This window comes from Mirounga leonina, unplaced genomic scaffold (genome assembly GCF_011800145.1).
Source record: "Mirounga leonina isolate KUSES-001 unplaced genomic scaffold, KU_Mleo_1.0 Mir_55, whole genome shotgun sequence".
NCBI lineage: Eukaryota > Metazoa > Chordata > Mammalia > Carnivora > Phocidae > Mirounga > Mirounga leonina.
In genome coordinates this window covers 581,468-597,394 of record NW_023270816.1, presented here as the reverse complement: position 1 = coordinate 597,394, position 15,927 = coordinate 581,468, and positions in this window count along the sequence as shown.

The following is a 15,927-nucleotide window of genomic DNA, read 5'->3' as shown; positions in this document are numbered from 1 at the left end:
GAGAAGGGTGGAGAGCGGGTTTTCTCCTCTTTCTGCCAAACCACATATATTATGATGCCATCTAAAATCTAAAGAGGCGGCTTCTTCCTCAGGAACTTTCCACAAGGGTAGAGCGTGCTAACTTCCTGCACTCACCCCTTCTAGAGGGCTCCGTAGGAGCAGGGCAAAGTGATCTGTACGCAGCGAAGGAGGAAGGCAGTTTGTAATTCCCTAAAACACTTTGAGGCTTTCAGAAGGTGCTATATACATCAATAAATAATAATAATTTTCACTCTCCCTTCTTTGTAATACTCCCTTAGAAGGTTGAAAATAAAATTTCTTTCGCTATTGATTTTGTCCTTCTACATTTGGCAAACATTGATTTTTCCCTTTCCTAATGGAGCAGAAGCCAACAGAGCTGTATTTCATTTACTTCGCTCTCTGAGCTCGGCATCACAGGTGATGTGAGCAGGACCACAAGCAGCAACCAGGGACACCAGAGGCACTTGTTTAACTGGAGGGCACCAGGTCTTATAAGACTCTGCCTTGCATATCGTGCGTCGTAGGTTCCTGGTAAATGCTTGACTTCAGTGTAAGTCAGAATATCCAGATTGCTTGAGGAAGGAAAAGAGCTTTGAAACATGGAACGGCCTCTGTGGGAATGTTGTTAGCATCTGGAGAAAGGAATGCGGGGCTAGGAAGGGGTAAGGTGGATGGGAGATGAGAACGTATGTGTCTTAGTCTGCTGGGGCTCCTGGAACAAAATACCAGGGGCTGGGGGGGCTCACCCAACAGACATTCAGTTCTCACAGGTCTGGAGGCTGCAAGTCCAGGATCAGGGCGCCAGCATGCCCAGGTTCCTGCTTAGGGTCTCTTCCTGGCTTGCTGTATGCTCACATGGCAGAGATCAATAGAGAACAAGTCTCTGGTGTCTCTTCTTCCAAGGGCACAATCCCACCAAGAGGACCACACCCGCACGGTCTCATTTAAACCCAATCACCTCCAAATGCCATCATGCTGGGGAGGAGGGGCTTCAACAGAGGAGCTTGGGAAGACACATTTCAGTCTGTAGCAATATCCTTCCAATGCTGTCTATGTTGTGCCAGTCATTTGCAGAGTTATGTGCATGAGCATCACCTAATTTAATCTCTGCTCCGATATCACTCTCACTGCCGTGTGGAGGGCAGGTGCACTTGGAACTTGGTGTTGCTTTACCGATCTGTTAGCTGGAGCTGCAGGAACCAGGTTCAAAGGTCCTGCTGTGTCTCAACGAGCTCCGTCCCAGCATGACCTGGGAGCCAGCTGCAGATAAGAGAAATGCCCTGGGTGCACATGTTTATTTTCATCGAACCGTGCGGAGCTAAGTAGGTTAAGTAGAGAATGCCAACTTAGCAGGCACAGTCAAGAGTGTTACCTAGAAATGGAGCTCTCATTCCGCTGAGGGGAGGGAGGAGGGCTTTAGGTTCAGGCTCCAGCAACTTCTCAGGGATGGATAGGTCCAGGACAAGGAGCAAGGGGGCAGAGGAAGGAGAAGAACATCAAAGTCGTGCTTTCAAGTGAGATCATTGTTGAGGGTCCTCGTGGTGGTGGTGGTGATAGTGATGATAGTCACTGCTGCCTCGGGGCCTCGTGCCACGTGCAGGAGCATCTGACCCCTGTGGCCACAGCTCAGGAGAATGTGGGTGCTGGGAGACATAGCCATGAGCGCACCGTGGGTGCTCTGCCCACATTTTCTTAACTGAGAAGATGAGTGCTGGGCTGACAAACTCTTACTGTTAAACACAGACCATAGTCCTGTGTGGAATATTGGAAGAGAAAGTACACGATATATTAGGATGTTATAGGATACTGTTTTAGTCTCACACACCGTTCATTTGGCTTTTCTCTAGCACGAAGGGGTGGGCTTAGCAAATTTATTAGGAAGGAAAGGAAAATACGTCCTAGCATGCCTCGAAACAGTGGGCCCCGAATTCCCTAAAACTGACCGACCTTTTCATTTCCAACAAAATCAAAGGTAGTCTAACGCTCAGTGCTGAGTGATGTGACATCCTTTTATTTACTACTTTGTTAAAGAGTTCTCTTCGCAGGACTCCTTTAAACAAAGCTGCAAGAATCAACATCCTCTTTTGAAGGTGTGCTCTTTACAGGTTCACCTCTTATTTTATACCCACTACTTCCTAAAAAGATTTGAGGCGGCTGTTGCTACAGGGATTGAAACTTTATGGTTTTGATTACATGTACAAGGGGTGAGAGTCAAAGCAATTATCTTGATAATGAAGGTTAAAAAGGCGTTCTCCTGAAAACCCAGATAATTGAAACTCACGTCTATTTTGGCTTGTGTCAGCTGGATAATAGCTTCAATGCTATGCTTTGCTTTGCACACGTAGACTCTCCTAGCAGAAATTTACGCAGTTTACATGTTGGAGCATCAGTAAATCTGACTGCAGTGTTAATAACAGCCGAGCCAGGCAGCTGGTTTGCCAACTAAGGGAAGACGAACCAACTCGGATCAACAGTAGTCTCATTCTTGTTCTTTTAAGCAATATTAACCCACACACTCAATGAAAATCTGAATGCATTTATGCAGAATTCCTGGAGCTCATGGATTTTTCGCAGTGTTTAACTTATGTATCTACTTTTTTTTTTTTTTTTTTGGAGGCGATCTGGGGAAAAATTAACAAGCGAAAATTGCACGGCTCTGTAAACGTGAAGAAGTGGGCATGGGGGGATGGAGAGTCCTCATTTGCTAAATATACAGCTCCTTCGTCTGAGACATAAATAAGAACACTGCCTAAGTAGGTCATATTGGAGCTTGGGTGGGCCTTTCAGAAGACTTGAAAGCTGCACCGTGAATATACACTTGAAAGCCAGAATCCATTTTTTGTGTGTGCACATTTTGTTCCCGAGAAGCTTTCCATCTGTTCTCATGTCATGGCTGTGCCACCGTGGCGTGTCCTCAGACTCTGATTTCTGGCAAGTTACGCAGTTGACTTGCTCTCGCGGCAGGTAGAGGGGATAACGGGGACACCACTGCACCTAGCGCGGGGAATGCATGGGAGGCGAGGATGTTTGCGTGGCTGCCAGGTTCCCTCTCTGGGCTGCAGGATGTTGGAAGAGAGGAGAGAGGGGTCACAAATGCCTCTTGGTGGGGGGCGGGTGGCTTGCCCCAAATGCAAACACAGCCTGACAAAGGGTAGTTAAGTTTACTTCACTCCCTCCTCTGTCCTGGCGCTGTTCTGAATTCCGGATTCTGACAGATTTAAATGCTTTTTCATCAGCAGCACTGCTTGCTACATGATCTGCCTGTCACCTTCTCAAGTGCGATCTCTCTGACTCCTTTTTCGAGGAGCTCCACAAGGGGAGGGAACTTTCTTACTAACATGTCACTCAATCCACCCACCCAGACACCCACGGTGCGTGGAGACTGGCAAAAAAGGAAAAAAAAAAAATCTGGGTTTTATACAAACTTGCTTCAAGAAAATGCTTCGAGCCTTCCTCCCATACGTGTGATTTATGGAATGTGACACGACTTTGCAGTATTGTTATCAAAAAGCCCGAGATTTCAGGTAGGGCAGGGCATGAAGGAACTCTGTGGTGTTCCCAAGCTGTAGTCTCACTAATAAGAGAGGCTGCACATCTTCTTCTGGATTGGCCAGGAGAAGTGGAATTTTCTGATGGTGCCATTAGGAACCACATATGAGAATCGCTTTGGTCTGCCCTTTGGAATGAAACCCTGTTGGTGGTGGGACAGTTCTCTTTGCTGGCCACTCGCTGGTTCCATGCACTGCCCATCAGCCTCCAGTGCCCAGCCCACCTATTGGTCCTGCAGCCACGAGATCTCAAGGGGGCATCCAGCCTCTCTCATTGGAATGCACAGAACTCCAGGACCAGATCCTATTCGCTCTCTCAAGCCAGGAGATCACAACGATAAATAGCAGGGAAACAGAGAGCTTCTGCCAGGGGAGTCATAGCTTAAGGAGCCCCTGGAAGCCAGGCATCACCAGTGCTTGTCAGCACCCCTACCTCGGAACACAAGGGGGACACCTGAGCCAGAGGACGCAGGTTCTCATCCCGGTCCCACAGACTCTGTGATTACATGTTCTGTGGTCCAAGCTCTCTGGCTCTGTTTCTTCATCTGTAAAAGGAGAAGGTTGAATTGATGATAATGGATGCCTCACAGAGTGCTGGACTGCTTTTATTCCATGGGTAGAGATGGGGATAATTGGTATTTGTAGAGTTAGAAGTGCCTTATGAGAATTTGTCTGGCTCAAGGGTTATTAACTTGGGGTTTATGAATCGATAACAGGTTCAAAGGTAGTTCAGGGAGGTAGATGAAGCCCTTAAAAGTGTACATCACAGTTGAGGTATTTGTGCCTTTCTCTGGGAAGAGTGTCCATAGCATGCACTGGATATTTCAAAGGAGCCTAAAATCCAGAAGGTCGGGGTCCACCTTGAGCAAGATCTTCTGGTCCAAATTCCCTGTTGTGCAGTGAGCAAAGAGGGTGGGAAGGTGAATGGCTTGCATAAGCACTTGGTGTCAGAGCCAGGAGTTGACACTGCTTTCTGGTTTATGCTCCCTCTGCCCCAGTGTGGTTGCTCTGGGGGGTGATGGTGGTAGTGGTGAATAGGATCTTTTAGAGTGACCAGGGCTCATCAACGTCTGGCTGGCATGTCTGAAAAGAGGTCCGGGAGATCCCTTATAGCCCATTGCCACTCAACATACTCAGGACCCAGAGTGGCCATCTCCTACAGCTGGTGTGTTCTCCAGCCAGGGCTAGACTTGGCTGTCCTAGCCACCAGCTCAGCACCTGTTCCATTGACATGGCTTCCCTTTCGAGGACAGCAATCCAAACTCTCACCTAATATTTACAGTTTAAATTTCTTCCCTTCACTACCTGCTTGAGTTTATTTCAGCTCTCTCTTATTTTCCCTGTAATAGAGCTTCCTTCTGTAGAGCAGAAGGAAAGAGGCAGACCAGGAGAAGAGGTAAGGCAAGAGAGAAGTATGAGTGAAAGTGTTGCATCTTGCCTCATTTGCTAAGTAGAAGGAAATTTAATCTAATGAGAGGGAGGAAACAGAAAGATAACTAAAATCTGAACTTAAAACAGTACAGTGTATTCCTTTCTAAAGAGTATGGCCAATTGAAATAGTTCATTTACTAGAGGATGAGATACGGATATCATTATTGGATTCTTCCAGGAGAGGAAGGTGATTTAACGGCATTCTGCTCATCGCCTGGATTACAAGACCTGGTAAAGGATTTCTTAACTCCACTGAAACATGCTATTTTTAGGAGAAGCATAGATAGTCCAGGATCTGTGTTGTAATTCTTCTTTGTTGCTGATGTTCTCTCCCTCTCTCTCTCTCAGTATACTATTTATGGATGGAGATTCAGTATGCAGGGAAATGGCAATGCCTTTCTTTCAGTTTTACATGTGGCCACTCTAAGGTCACTATTACAGAGCTACAATTGTCTGAGTAGTTCTAGCTATAAACTCTGTTTCCCCTTGAAGTGAAATGTAATCCTTGGACTGAAATTAAGAGGTGGTATCACAGGATAGGAAGGAGTCTAGATACAGAGTTGGAAAATCTGGATATTACTGCTGGCTCTGCTTCTACTTTAGATTTCTGTGCGTCTTGTTCCTCCTTTGTTGGAACTGCCTCCCTCCACAATCCCTGCCGAAGGGTGGGCCTGGGTGGCCCCTGCATCCTGGTCACAGTTGATTGTATCATACTTGAACTCTAGCCCCAAGATGAGCCAGTGAAATCCACAACTTGCAGAATTTGAAAAAGGTGGTTAGAAGGGGTTGGGCTTCGAAGACGGAAGGTCATGTAAAGGTGGGATCAGATTTGGGTACCATGGCAACTCATGCCACGTGCAAGGTGAAGTCACGAGGGACAGGAATGAAGAAGGTGGCAGGTAGGAGGAGGGAGCAGATGTGCAGGATGAAGCAGAAACAAGAGGGAGTGACCTTCCATTTCCTGCAAAAGTCCCGACTGGATTCTGTGAGACTCTCCTGGACTCTTATAGTAAATCTTCCCCTACTTAATTAAGCTAGCTTGAGTGGGTCTCTCTTTATTGCAACCCAAGATTCCCTTACTAAGACATTGTGTGACCTAGTCAAGCCACTTTTCTTCTCTGGTCTCAGTTTCATCTTGTATAAAACGAGGTGATTGAATTAGATAACCTCTAACTTCCCTTTAGATTTCAGGAATCTGTACTTTTAATTACCTAAGTTGGCCTTATATGAGGCTTAAAAGCCACGGGTGCTTGAAAACTCTGCACTTCTCTTTGTCCTGGGTAGGCCAGGTATGGTGACGTACTTTGTCCAAAGGACCTTCCAGTGCCAATCAAGGTTATGTCTGAAAAGAAAGATGCTGGCTAGGGGGAGAGGTGCTCCTGCCAAACTGATTTATGATGGACAGGATTAAAGGCTTCCTTGGGTCTGTCCTATTCTGATTCTCCAATAGACTCAGGCATTGCAAGAAAGATTTTGGCAGCTCCTGAACATTCTCACTCTACATGAGCTGTATAAGTAAGCACAGCCTTGTTGATTGTACATCAATTTGATGGACTAACTATGGAACAGTAATTAAGCCAAAGAGAACATTCAGAAGTACTTATTGCTATTTGCTGTCTGTTCAATCCCCAGACTGCTACAATAAATAGAACCATAAGTTTAATTAATACCTGCAGATCTGATTACCCATTTAGGATAGGCTGTAGTGGACGAGAGGTTGAAAAGACATCCTGCTGTGAGCGATGTTGAAAATGTCTGTCCTTGCCTGTAGCTGAAGTTTGCATGCTACACCCTGCTGAGTCCCTCAGGGTCCCACAGAGACAGCCCCCCAGCCAGAATGAGGAGACGAAGATTGGGCGGTCCAGGATGGTAGCCCTGGCTGGTTGACCTTCACTACACATATATTTTCTTTGCTCTGAAGACCTTGAGACTTTCCGTGTTCTCTCCTGGTCTCCTAATGTGGCGCCACATTTCCGTGGGCTGCACGTGAGGCTGCTGTTCCCCTCCCCAGTGCATCCCAAATCTAGGTGCCACAGGATGAAGCAGGTAGAGGGGTCTGCCAAGTAGCTGAGACGGCCACTGCCCCTGCAGCGTAGAAGGGATAGCCATGGGGTAACAGTCTCGTCCACCATGACCAGATCTGGCCCAGAGCCCGTGCTTACCAGGGCTTAGCTCTCTCGGTTGTGATTCTGAGTAAGATCTTGGAGCACTCACTCTAGTGTCCATGCATCTCCTTTAGAAGATGTGGATAATGGCATACGTAATGCATAGTGTTGCCACGAGATGATGCAACTTAATGTTTGGCATGGGGAAGTGTTCACTGAACATTAGCCACTGCAGCCAGATCCATATTTGTCAGGCACCATGCTCAGCGCTTCTCTTTGATAATTGCTTCATGCAAGCTTTACAACAGCAACTATTAGGTTTATCCCCACTTAACAGAGGACCAAACTGAGCCCCAGAGGGTTTATGTAACTTGCTGAAGATCACAAAGCTGGGGTTCCAGTGCAGGTTTATCTGACCCTGAAGTCTATGCCCTTAACAATCATGCCTGACAACTGGGAAGACTGGGAGTGTGTGAGGGTGATGCCCTTTGGGAGCTGAAGTGAGGGCCACGGAGCCTGGAAATGCTTCCTCTGTTAGCAGGTAGAGGTGTGTTTGGGTTAAAGGAGGAGCATTCCTGGCTAGGTGCAGGTGACTTCTAGAACCAGCCTGCCTGCCTCCCCCCCTCCTTCCCTCCTCTCTTTCCTTCCTCTTCTCCTCCCTTCCCCTTCCCCCCTCCCCTTCCTGCCCCTTCCCTTCCTTTCTCTGTCTTTCATTCCTCCAGGTTTCCTGAGCTATAATCAACGAATAAAATTGTGGGATATTTAAAGTTTACAACATGTTGACTTGATATACATATACATATACATTTGAAAGGATTCTCCCATTGATTTAATTAACAAACCCAAAAGACTCCAAATAGCCAAAGCAATTTTGAGAAGCTGGGGGCATCATACTTCTTCATTTTGAACTGTATCACAAAGCTCTAGTAATCAATACAGTGTGGTGTTGGCATAAAAGCAGACGCATAGATCAATGTAACAGAACAAAGAGCCCAGAAATAAACCCACACATATATGGTCAACTGATTTTCAACAAAGGATCCAAGAATATACAATGGAGAAACAATAGTTGCTTTGGTAAATGATCTTGGGAAAATTGGACAGCCACATGCAAAAGAATGAAACCTATCTTATATACAAAAATCAATGCCAAATGGATTGAAGATTTGAGTAGCCTTTCTGATAGTAGACCAAGGGGCTTGAGAACTTTCCTAGTGTGGTGTAGTTTTTCCAACAAGAAAATTCAAGGAAAAATAGTGTATTGAGGGTAATGAACAAAGAAATAAGAGCTGAAAAGAAAAAAAATGTATTTCTAACAAAAAGAAAAGTAGGAAATAAAGGAAAGACCCACCCTGCCACCCCCCCCAAAGAGAAATGGAATTAGAAGTATATGGGACTGTTTCTTAAATTCCACATATGAGTGAAATCATATGGTATTTGTCTTTCTCTGATTGACTTATTTCGCTTAGCACAAAACCTTCTAGTTCTATCCATGTTATTGCAAATGGCAAGATTTCATTCTTCTTGATGGCCGAGTAATATTCCATTATAGATATGTACCACATCTCATTTATCCATTCCTCTGTCGATGGACATCTGGGCTCTTTCCATATTTTGGCTATTGTGGACATTGCTGCTATAAACATTGAGGCACCTGTGCCTTTGAATCACTATGTTTCTATCCTTCGGACAGGTACCTAGTAATGCAATTGCTGGGTCATAGGGTAGCTCTATTTTTAACCTTTTGAGGAACCTCCGTATTGTTTTCCAGAGTGGCTGCACCAGCTTGCATTCCCACCAACAGTCTAAGAGGGTTCCCCTTTCTCTCCATCCTTGCCAACATCTGTTGTTTCCCGAGTTGTTCATTTTAGCCATTCTGACCGGTGTGAGGTGATAACTCATTGTGGTTTTGATTTGTATTTCCCTGATTCTGAGTGATGTTGAGCATTTTTTTCATGTCTGGTCATTTGTATGTCTTCTTCAGAGAAATGTCTGTTCACGTCTTCTATCCATTTCTTGACTAGATTTTTTGGGTTTTTTTGGGTGTTAACTTTGGTAAGTTCTTTATAGATTTTGGGTACTAGCCCTTTATCTGATATATCATTTGCAAATATCTTCTCCCATTCTGAAGGTTGCCTTTTAGTTTTGTTGACTGTTTCCTTTGCTGAGCAGAAGCTTTTTATCCCGATGAAATCCCAATAGTTCGTTTTTGCTTTTGTTTCCCTTGCCTTTGGAGACGTGTCTGGCAAGAAGTTACTGTGGCCAAAATAAAACAGATGAACATAGGGGAAGGGAAGAAAAAAGAAAATAAGATGAAAACAGAGAGGGAGGAAAACCATAAGAGACTTTTCACTCTAGGAAACAGACTGAGGGTTGCTGGAGGGGAGGTGGGTGGGGGGAGGGGATAATTGGGTGACAGGCATCAAGGAGGGCACTTGATGTAATGAGCACTGGGTGTTATATGCAACTGATGAATCACTAAATTCTACGCCTGAAACTAACAATACAGTATATCTTAACTAAATTGAATTTAAATAAAAAATTAAAAAAGATGTGGTTTATATGTACAATGGAATATAAAACGTCCATAAAAAGAATGAAATCTTGCCATTACAATGACATAGATGGAGTTAGAGGGTATAATGCTAAGTGAAATATGTCAGAGAAAGACAAATACCATATGATTTTACTCACATGTGGAAATTAAGAAACAAGACAAACAAGCAATGTGAAAGATGGAGAGAGAGAGAGAGAGAAATTGAGAGAGAGAGAGAACAAGAAAAAGACCCTTAATTATGGAGAACAAAGTGATGGTTACCAGAGGAGAGGTGTGTGGGGTGATGGGTTAAATAGGTGATGGGGATTAAGGAAGGCACTTGTCATGATGAGCACCGGGTGATGTATGGAAGTGTTGAATCACTATATCGTATACCTGAAACTAATATAACACTATGTGTTAGCTAGCTGGAATTAAAATAAAAACTAAAAAAAAAAAAAAAAAAAAAGTAAACGGGGCTGTAGTGAGCAATGAATGATGAGAAATTTAGGAGAGGGAAACAAGAGGTTAAAATTTTAGGGCAGTGAATCCACCCAACAGACACAGACATAGTGCGGACATCATGAGCATCGATGCTTAATAATTTAGCCTCCTGCCGGGAGGCCTGATTCTCATTCAGGGACCATGCCATGTTTAATAAAGCCAGAGAATGGACAGCAAGCCACATCCTGCATCTGGGTGAGAAGTGCTTGACATTCTGTAAGAAATGCTTCCTTCTGAGTCAACAGCAATGGCTGTGTTACCGAGAGGAAGTCTCTGGACCAAGCAGCATTCGGGCTTATGTCTTGTGAGTGCTTGGTTAGTGAGGAAAAGTTACTCAGAAACAATAACGTGGGGAGTTTTCCATGAATTATATAGCAACAGGAGTGAATAAGTATGTTGTAATATTTGTAACCACACTGAACATTTTGAAACACTTTCACATAATGAGAAAGTATCTAGATACCTCCTCAGAGATGTAAATAGATGTAAACAGGATTCTATGTGTTTGTGAGATTGGCTTGAAAAACATTCCTGCTATACTTGCATAAGCTAAGCTCACTAAATTGAGACAAGCCATTTGGTGGTGACTCAAAGCCATTTCTGAATCCAAAACCCAACTTTAGATACAGAATTTATAATGGGTCTTAGGCCCGTCAACTTTTTATTGGCTTTCAAAAGAAGCTTGCAGGCATTCTTACATCATCTTGTCCAGTTTCTCCAGAATAAAGTTGAGATCCTATTGATTTATTAAGGGACAGGTCAACCTTGTTAATAAAATATACTAGTTGGAGAGAATACTGCTGATTGCTTTCAAATAGGCAGCACCTGGCTCAGACAGTTACAGCGATGGGGGTGGAGGTCAAGGCCAGGATGGCTAGTCCAGTCTTTTTTCCTGTTCTTTCTTAAGAAATCAGATCAACATATGGTTGACACAGTTAAGCTCACATAATCAATTGAAAAATTAAGGCAAAAGAACAAAATACCTTGTTGATTGTGCTGTAGTAACATAGACTCATTATGTAGATGTGGTCTGAGTCTGCACAAATAAATGTAGTGAAAAGTGAGGAGGAAAATTGAGGCAATTTCCTGAACTATTCAAGGAAGAAAATCCCTTTGCCTCAATTATCCATATCGTACTTTTCTTTGAAAGTGAGGAGAGTGGGAGAAAAATGGAGGGAGAAAAGAAAGCAAGCTTGATTGCGTTAATTCTCCACTTCATTTTGTAGATTAAGGCACATCTAGAGACGTTATTACTCAACCCTGTATACTGCAGTTTACTTCTTGACAAAATATTTCTTTGCCATTGTGTTTATGCAGATTTTACCCACCCTCCATTTTTCTCTAGTTAAATGGTAAGAACTTGAATTGACACTATTCTTTTTTTTTCCATAAATAGGGTGCCTATTAAAAAGACTAATTTCCCAGTAATCCAACTTATTCCAAACATTACACCCACAGGGCAGCAAGTTATAGAACAGAATTCTGCCTGAAGACGTAAGTCATAATTACCATGATAAGATTTACCCCACCTCCATTTCCTTGGTGATGGGAAATATCAGTATTTGGACCTAGAGTAGAAATTTTTGTGCAAAAAATACAAGTGTTCCCAAAGTTTATCTGCTAGGGGCCACCATCTGTGGTGTGCATGGGCCAACTGGGAGCTGTGTGTGTATATTATACATACATACATATATATATATATATATATATATATATATATACTTTATATATACATACATATATATGTATATATATATACTTTATATATAATCTGCCAGTCACATGACAGACATTATGTAGTTGTATATTTATTAGGACAAGTTTCTGTTAGCAGTAACTCATCCCAACAAAATTAGTATTTGTGACAATTTTGCATGAGATGGAAGTAAAGTGTCTTGAGGAATGTGTGCTGTTTTGAATTCACATAAAGTCACTGTGTGGGCGAACGGCAGCTCTGGTTGCCAATTATCTTAAGATTTAGATAATGTGGAGAGGATCTAGAGGAAAGCAGTGGAAATAATTAGTTTGGGATATAAACCTTTGGAGGAGATGCTACAGGAATAGGGTTACAGAACCAGGAAAAGAGAACGTTAAACAGAAAATTAGTATCAGTCTTCCACAATATGAAGGCATGATGTGTAGACGTTGGCCAATGACTCTTCTTGGTGTCCACCAAAGGGAGTGTGAAATGGCATGGGCTTAAATCAGATGGATTTAAAGTATATCTAACTTAAGTTAAATATACTTGCTTGATCAGAGTTTGCTATGAAAAAGTTCCCATATGGCACTAATCTCGTAACTGAGTAGGTCCTTCTTAGAGAAGGGATTTTTACAGTTAGCAGCTATGACCTAGTAGTGGCTTGTGGGCTGTAGAAACTTGGGGAACAGCTCAATGCACTGACAGTGTTGTGTCTGTGTGACCAGAGGCTTTTCAGCTGACTCTCTTTAGCTCATAAAATGTGCTTCTCCAAGGGTGTGGTGAATTTGGGGCTCTCACTAACAGCGCTGGTTTCTGCATCCCACCTCAGGCTGGCTGAATCCGAATCTTTGGTGGGTGGGGCCCTGGATGCTACATTTTCTCATATGTAATTGTCCTGGAACTACTAAGCTAAATGATAAGCTATTTGGTGACAGGAATCAGATAGTATTCATTTTTTTTTAAAGATTTTATTTTTATTTATTTGAGAGAGAGAGAATGAGAGACAGAGAGCATGAGAGGGAGGAGGGTCAGAGGGAGAAGCAGACTCCCTGCCGAGCAGGGAGCCCGATGCGGGACTCGATCCCGGGACTCCAGGATCATGACCTGAGCTGAAGGCAGTCGCTTAACCAACTGAGCCACCCAGGCGCCCCAGTATTCATTTTTAAATGCACCGTGTTTTGAGTATCAGGCTCTCTAAATTGTTAATGCAACTGAACTAACAATATAGTAAACGACAAGGTTATGATTTTAAATAATTTCACAGTAGCAGCTATGATTTTGTGCAAGTTTCAGGATTATTATGTAAACATCACTTTGTGGATTTCTGAAAAATTAGAAAATTATAAAGCTTATTAATAAAAATGTACTTTAACCTCTTGATGACTGTATTTAGCATAAATAAGTCTAAGTCTGGGTGAAGCTGCTTGTGAAGACTTACTACTTCCAAGCATTCTTTTTTTATGTTGACAAGCGCATTTTCTATATCAAATGAAAGGAAGAAATCAAGGGATTTGTCTATTTGTCAGTGATTGAGACATCCTGAGTCCTGGCAGGTGGTGTATACCTGATAAAAAATTCTGCAGTCATACTTGTGATAATATTAAAAAGGTGAAAAAATTAAAGTTTTAATGTGGAATAAAATAAGAGAGCCTGTGTCAGCCAGTGGCTGGGCATGAAGCTGCCTGCTTTCCTGCATGCATGCTCCCTCCCTCTCCTTGAAGTAATTATCTGGAATAGAATTCAACAGTGGGCCACCAATCGGCAGTTTTTGGTGTAAAAGGGGAGGACAGATTTCATTGTAACAAGAGCATCCCAGGACTGTGTCCTGAACAAATTTTGCATGCTGTGGAATCTTGAACTTCTGTGCCCATCTTCACCTGCCTTTCATCACATGACTCCATACAGATGTGCCAGCAACTTGGTCCTGGTCTTTGCCCCCTCCGTTAGCCCTCTTCCCATCCACCACAGGTCCATGTGCGGTAGAAATGTGCCTTGTTGATAATGCCAACCTTTGGCTACATATCCACAAAGCACAGATGGCTGGAGTAATACACTGAATAAACCTTGGAACCTCTTGGTAACCAGTCAATTGTTAGTCAAACCAGAGTTTCAACAGTGGTAGTAAAACCAATTGTATACTGTCTTTTCTACCTGGTTCTCTGGCTTCCTGTTCTCTACTGATGGCTACAGACGCCTGGGTTAGGGGGAGAGGGAACCATGGAGGTACTGTCAAGGGTCCTTGAACCAGCAACCCCTTCTTTCTCCTCAGCCCCCCCCCCCCAGTACTATGTAATGAGTCCTTACTATGTACTGGCACTTCATATAGAATAGGTTGACCCACAGGCAATTGCCGTTTTGTAGGTCAAAGGCAATTGTATATAAGCAGTTTCCTATGATTCAACTTAACAAATGTCATCTTACTTAATCTTGGAAGTAACTTCATGAGATGAGTATTACTATCCTCATTTTTCAGTTGAAGAAAGATGAAGCTCAGAGTGGTCAAGGTGACCCAGCCAGAATGTGGAGTCTGGAATGATGTGTGCTCTGTCATCTGCCCGCTCCCTTGGGCCCCATCACTGGGCTGGATGACCACTCTGTGTGCATCAGGCATTGTTTATCATCTGAATTACTACATTTCTGGCACTATGTGTATGTTACCCATCTCAAATGTACATGGATGTTTTGTTCATGAAATAAAATGTAACTAAAATATCTTCTAAATTCATGGTAGTGTTTTTGAAATTAGGTACCTTATCAAATAGCATGGAAAGGAACTGTCCCAATATTCCATGGGTACACAACATTGATTCTGCTTCAATTCCAGCCCTATGCATAATCATTAAGCCCTTTTTTTTCTTGGGAGGAGTTTGGACCTCCCAACGTGTGTCAGCTCTTGCCTCTCAATGTCTCCCTTCTCTTTGAGCTGCTTTGAATCTTTGTACATTTGAAAATGTTCTGAGGTGTTGATGAGATAATCCATATGGAGAGCATGGGTGAGGTGCACAGCCCAGTACCTGTAGCAGAGTAAATGCTTAGTACGTGAACATGCTGTTAGCATTATCTGGGCGTTCTGATGACTCAAGAACCTAATCTGTCAATACTTCTGAGTTGACTTATAATGCAGTTGGGCTTTTTGAAACTTCTGTTAGTTTTGTGCCTCACATCTGTTAATTCTATTATCTCTTTATCTATCCCTCTATCAGTCAATCAATCTTTATTCATCATTGTCCTCATCTGTATCTTTTATCATCCCTCCTTCCCTCCCTCCATCCATTCACACATCTATCATCTGTCTATCATCTATCTATCTATCTATCTATCTATCTATCTATCTATCTATCATCTATCATCTATCTTCTATCAATTGTCTATCAATCATCTATCTATCCATCTATATCTATCTATCCATCCATCCATCTCATCTGTATCTTCTATCTAGCATCCAACCCAGTCTTGTAGGCATAACCGGCATTCACTTTCTTTTTTTTTATTATGTTAATTTAACCACCATACAGTACATCATTAGTTTTTAGTGTAGTGTTCAATGATTCATTAGTTGCGTATAACACCCAGTGTCACTTTCAAGTTCTCTTATTTTAGGTCACCTTCTCTCATTTTTTCCTAGACTGCAGTTACATCATTTTTACAAGTGCCATACTTACATTGTCAAAAATGGCAAGAGGTTGTATGTGCGCAATTGGTAGATTACAAAAGTCCACTTTTGCTCTTAAACATATCAGTTCACATGTGTTGCTTCCAGTTGTTTGAGGAAGGCTTCCAGGTACTGATTCCAAGCCCCTGAGGCTGAGCACCTGAAGGAGGCAACAGGGCATCATAGTGTTACAGCTGTTTTCTGAAACTTGAATCACAGGCTCTGAGTCGTTTACTTGAGAGTGGGAGGGAGGACCTCCTACTACTAATTAGTAGGTTTCAGTTTCTACCATTTGAGGAAAAAGGGAAATAGATGTGAAATAACTCACAGATATTGGAAGTGTAAGTGAATGATGGCAGTCAGTCAGTTTTATAATATGGTGGCATTTGAATTGGATATGCTGGCATTGAATCACCCCAAATATGTACTTA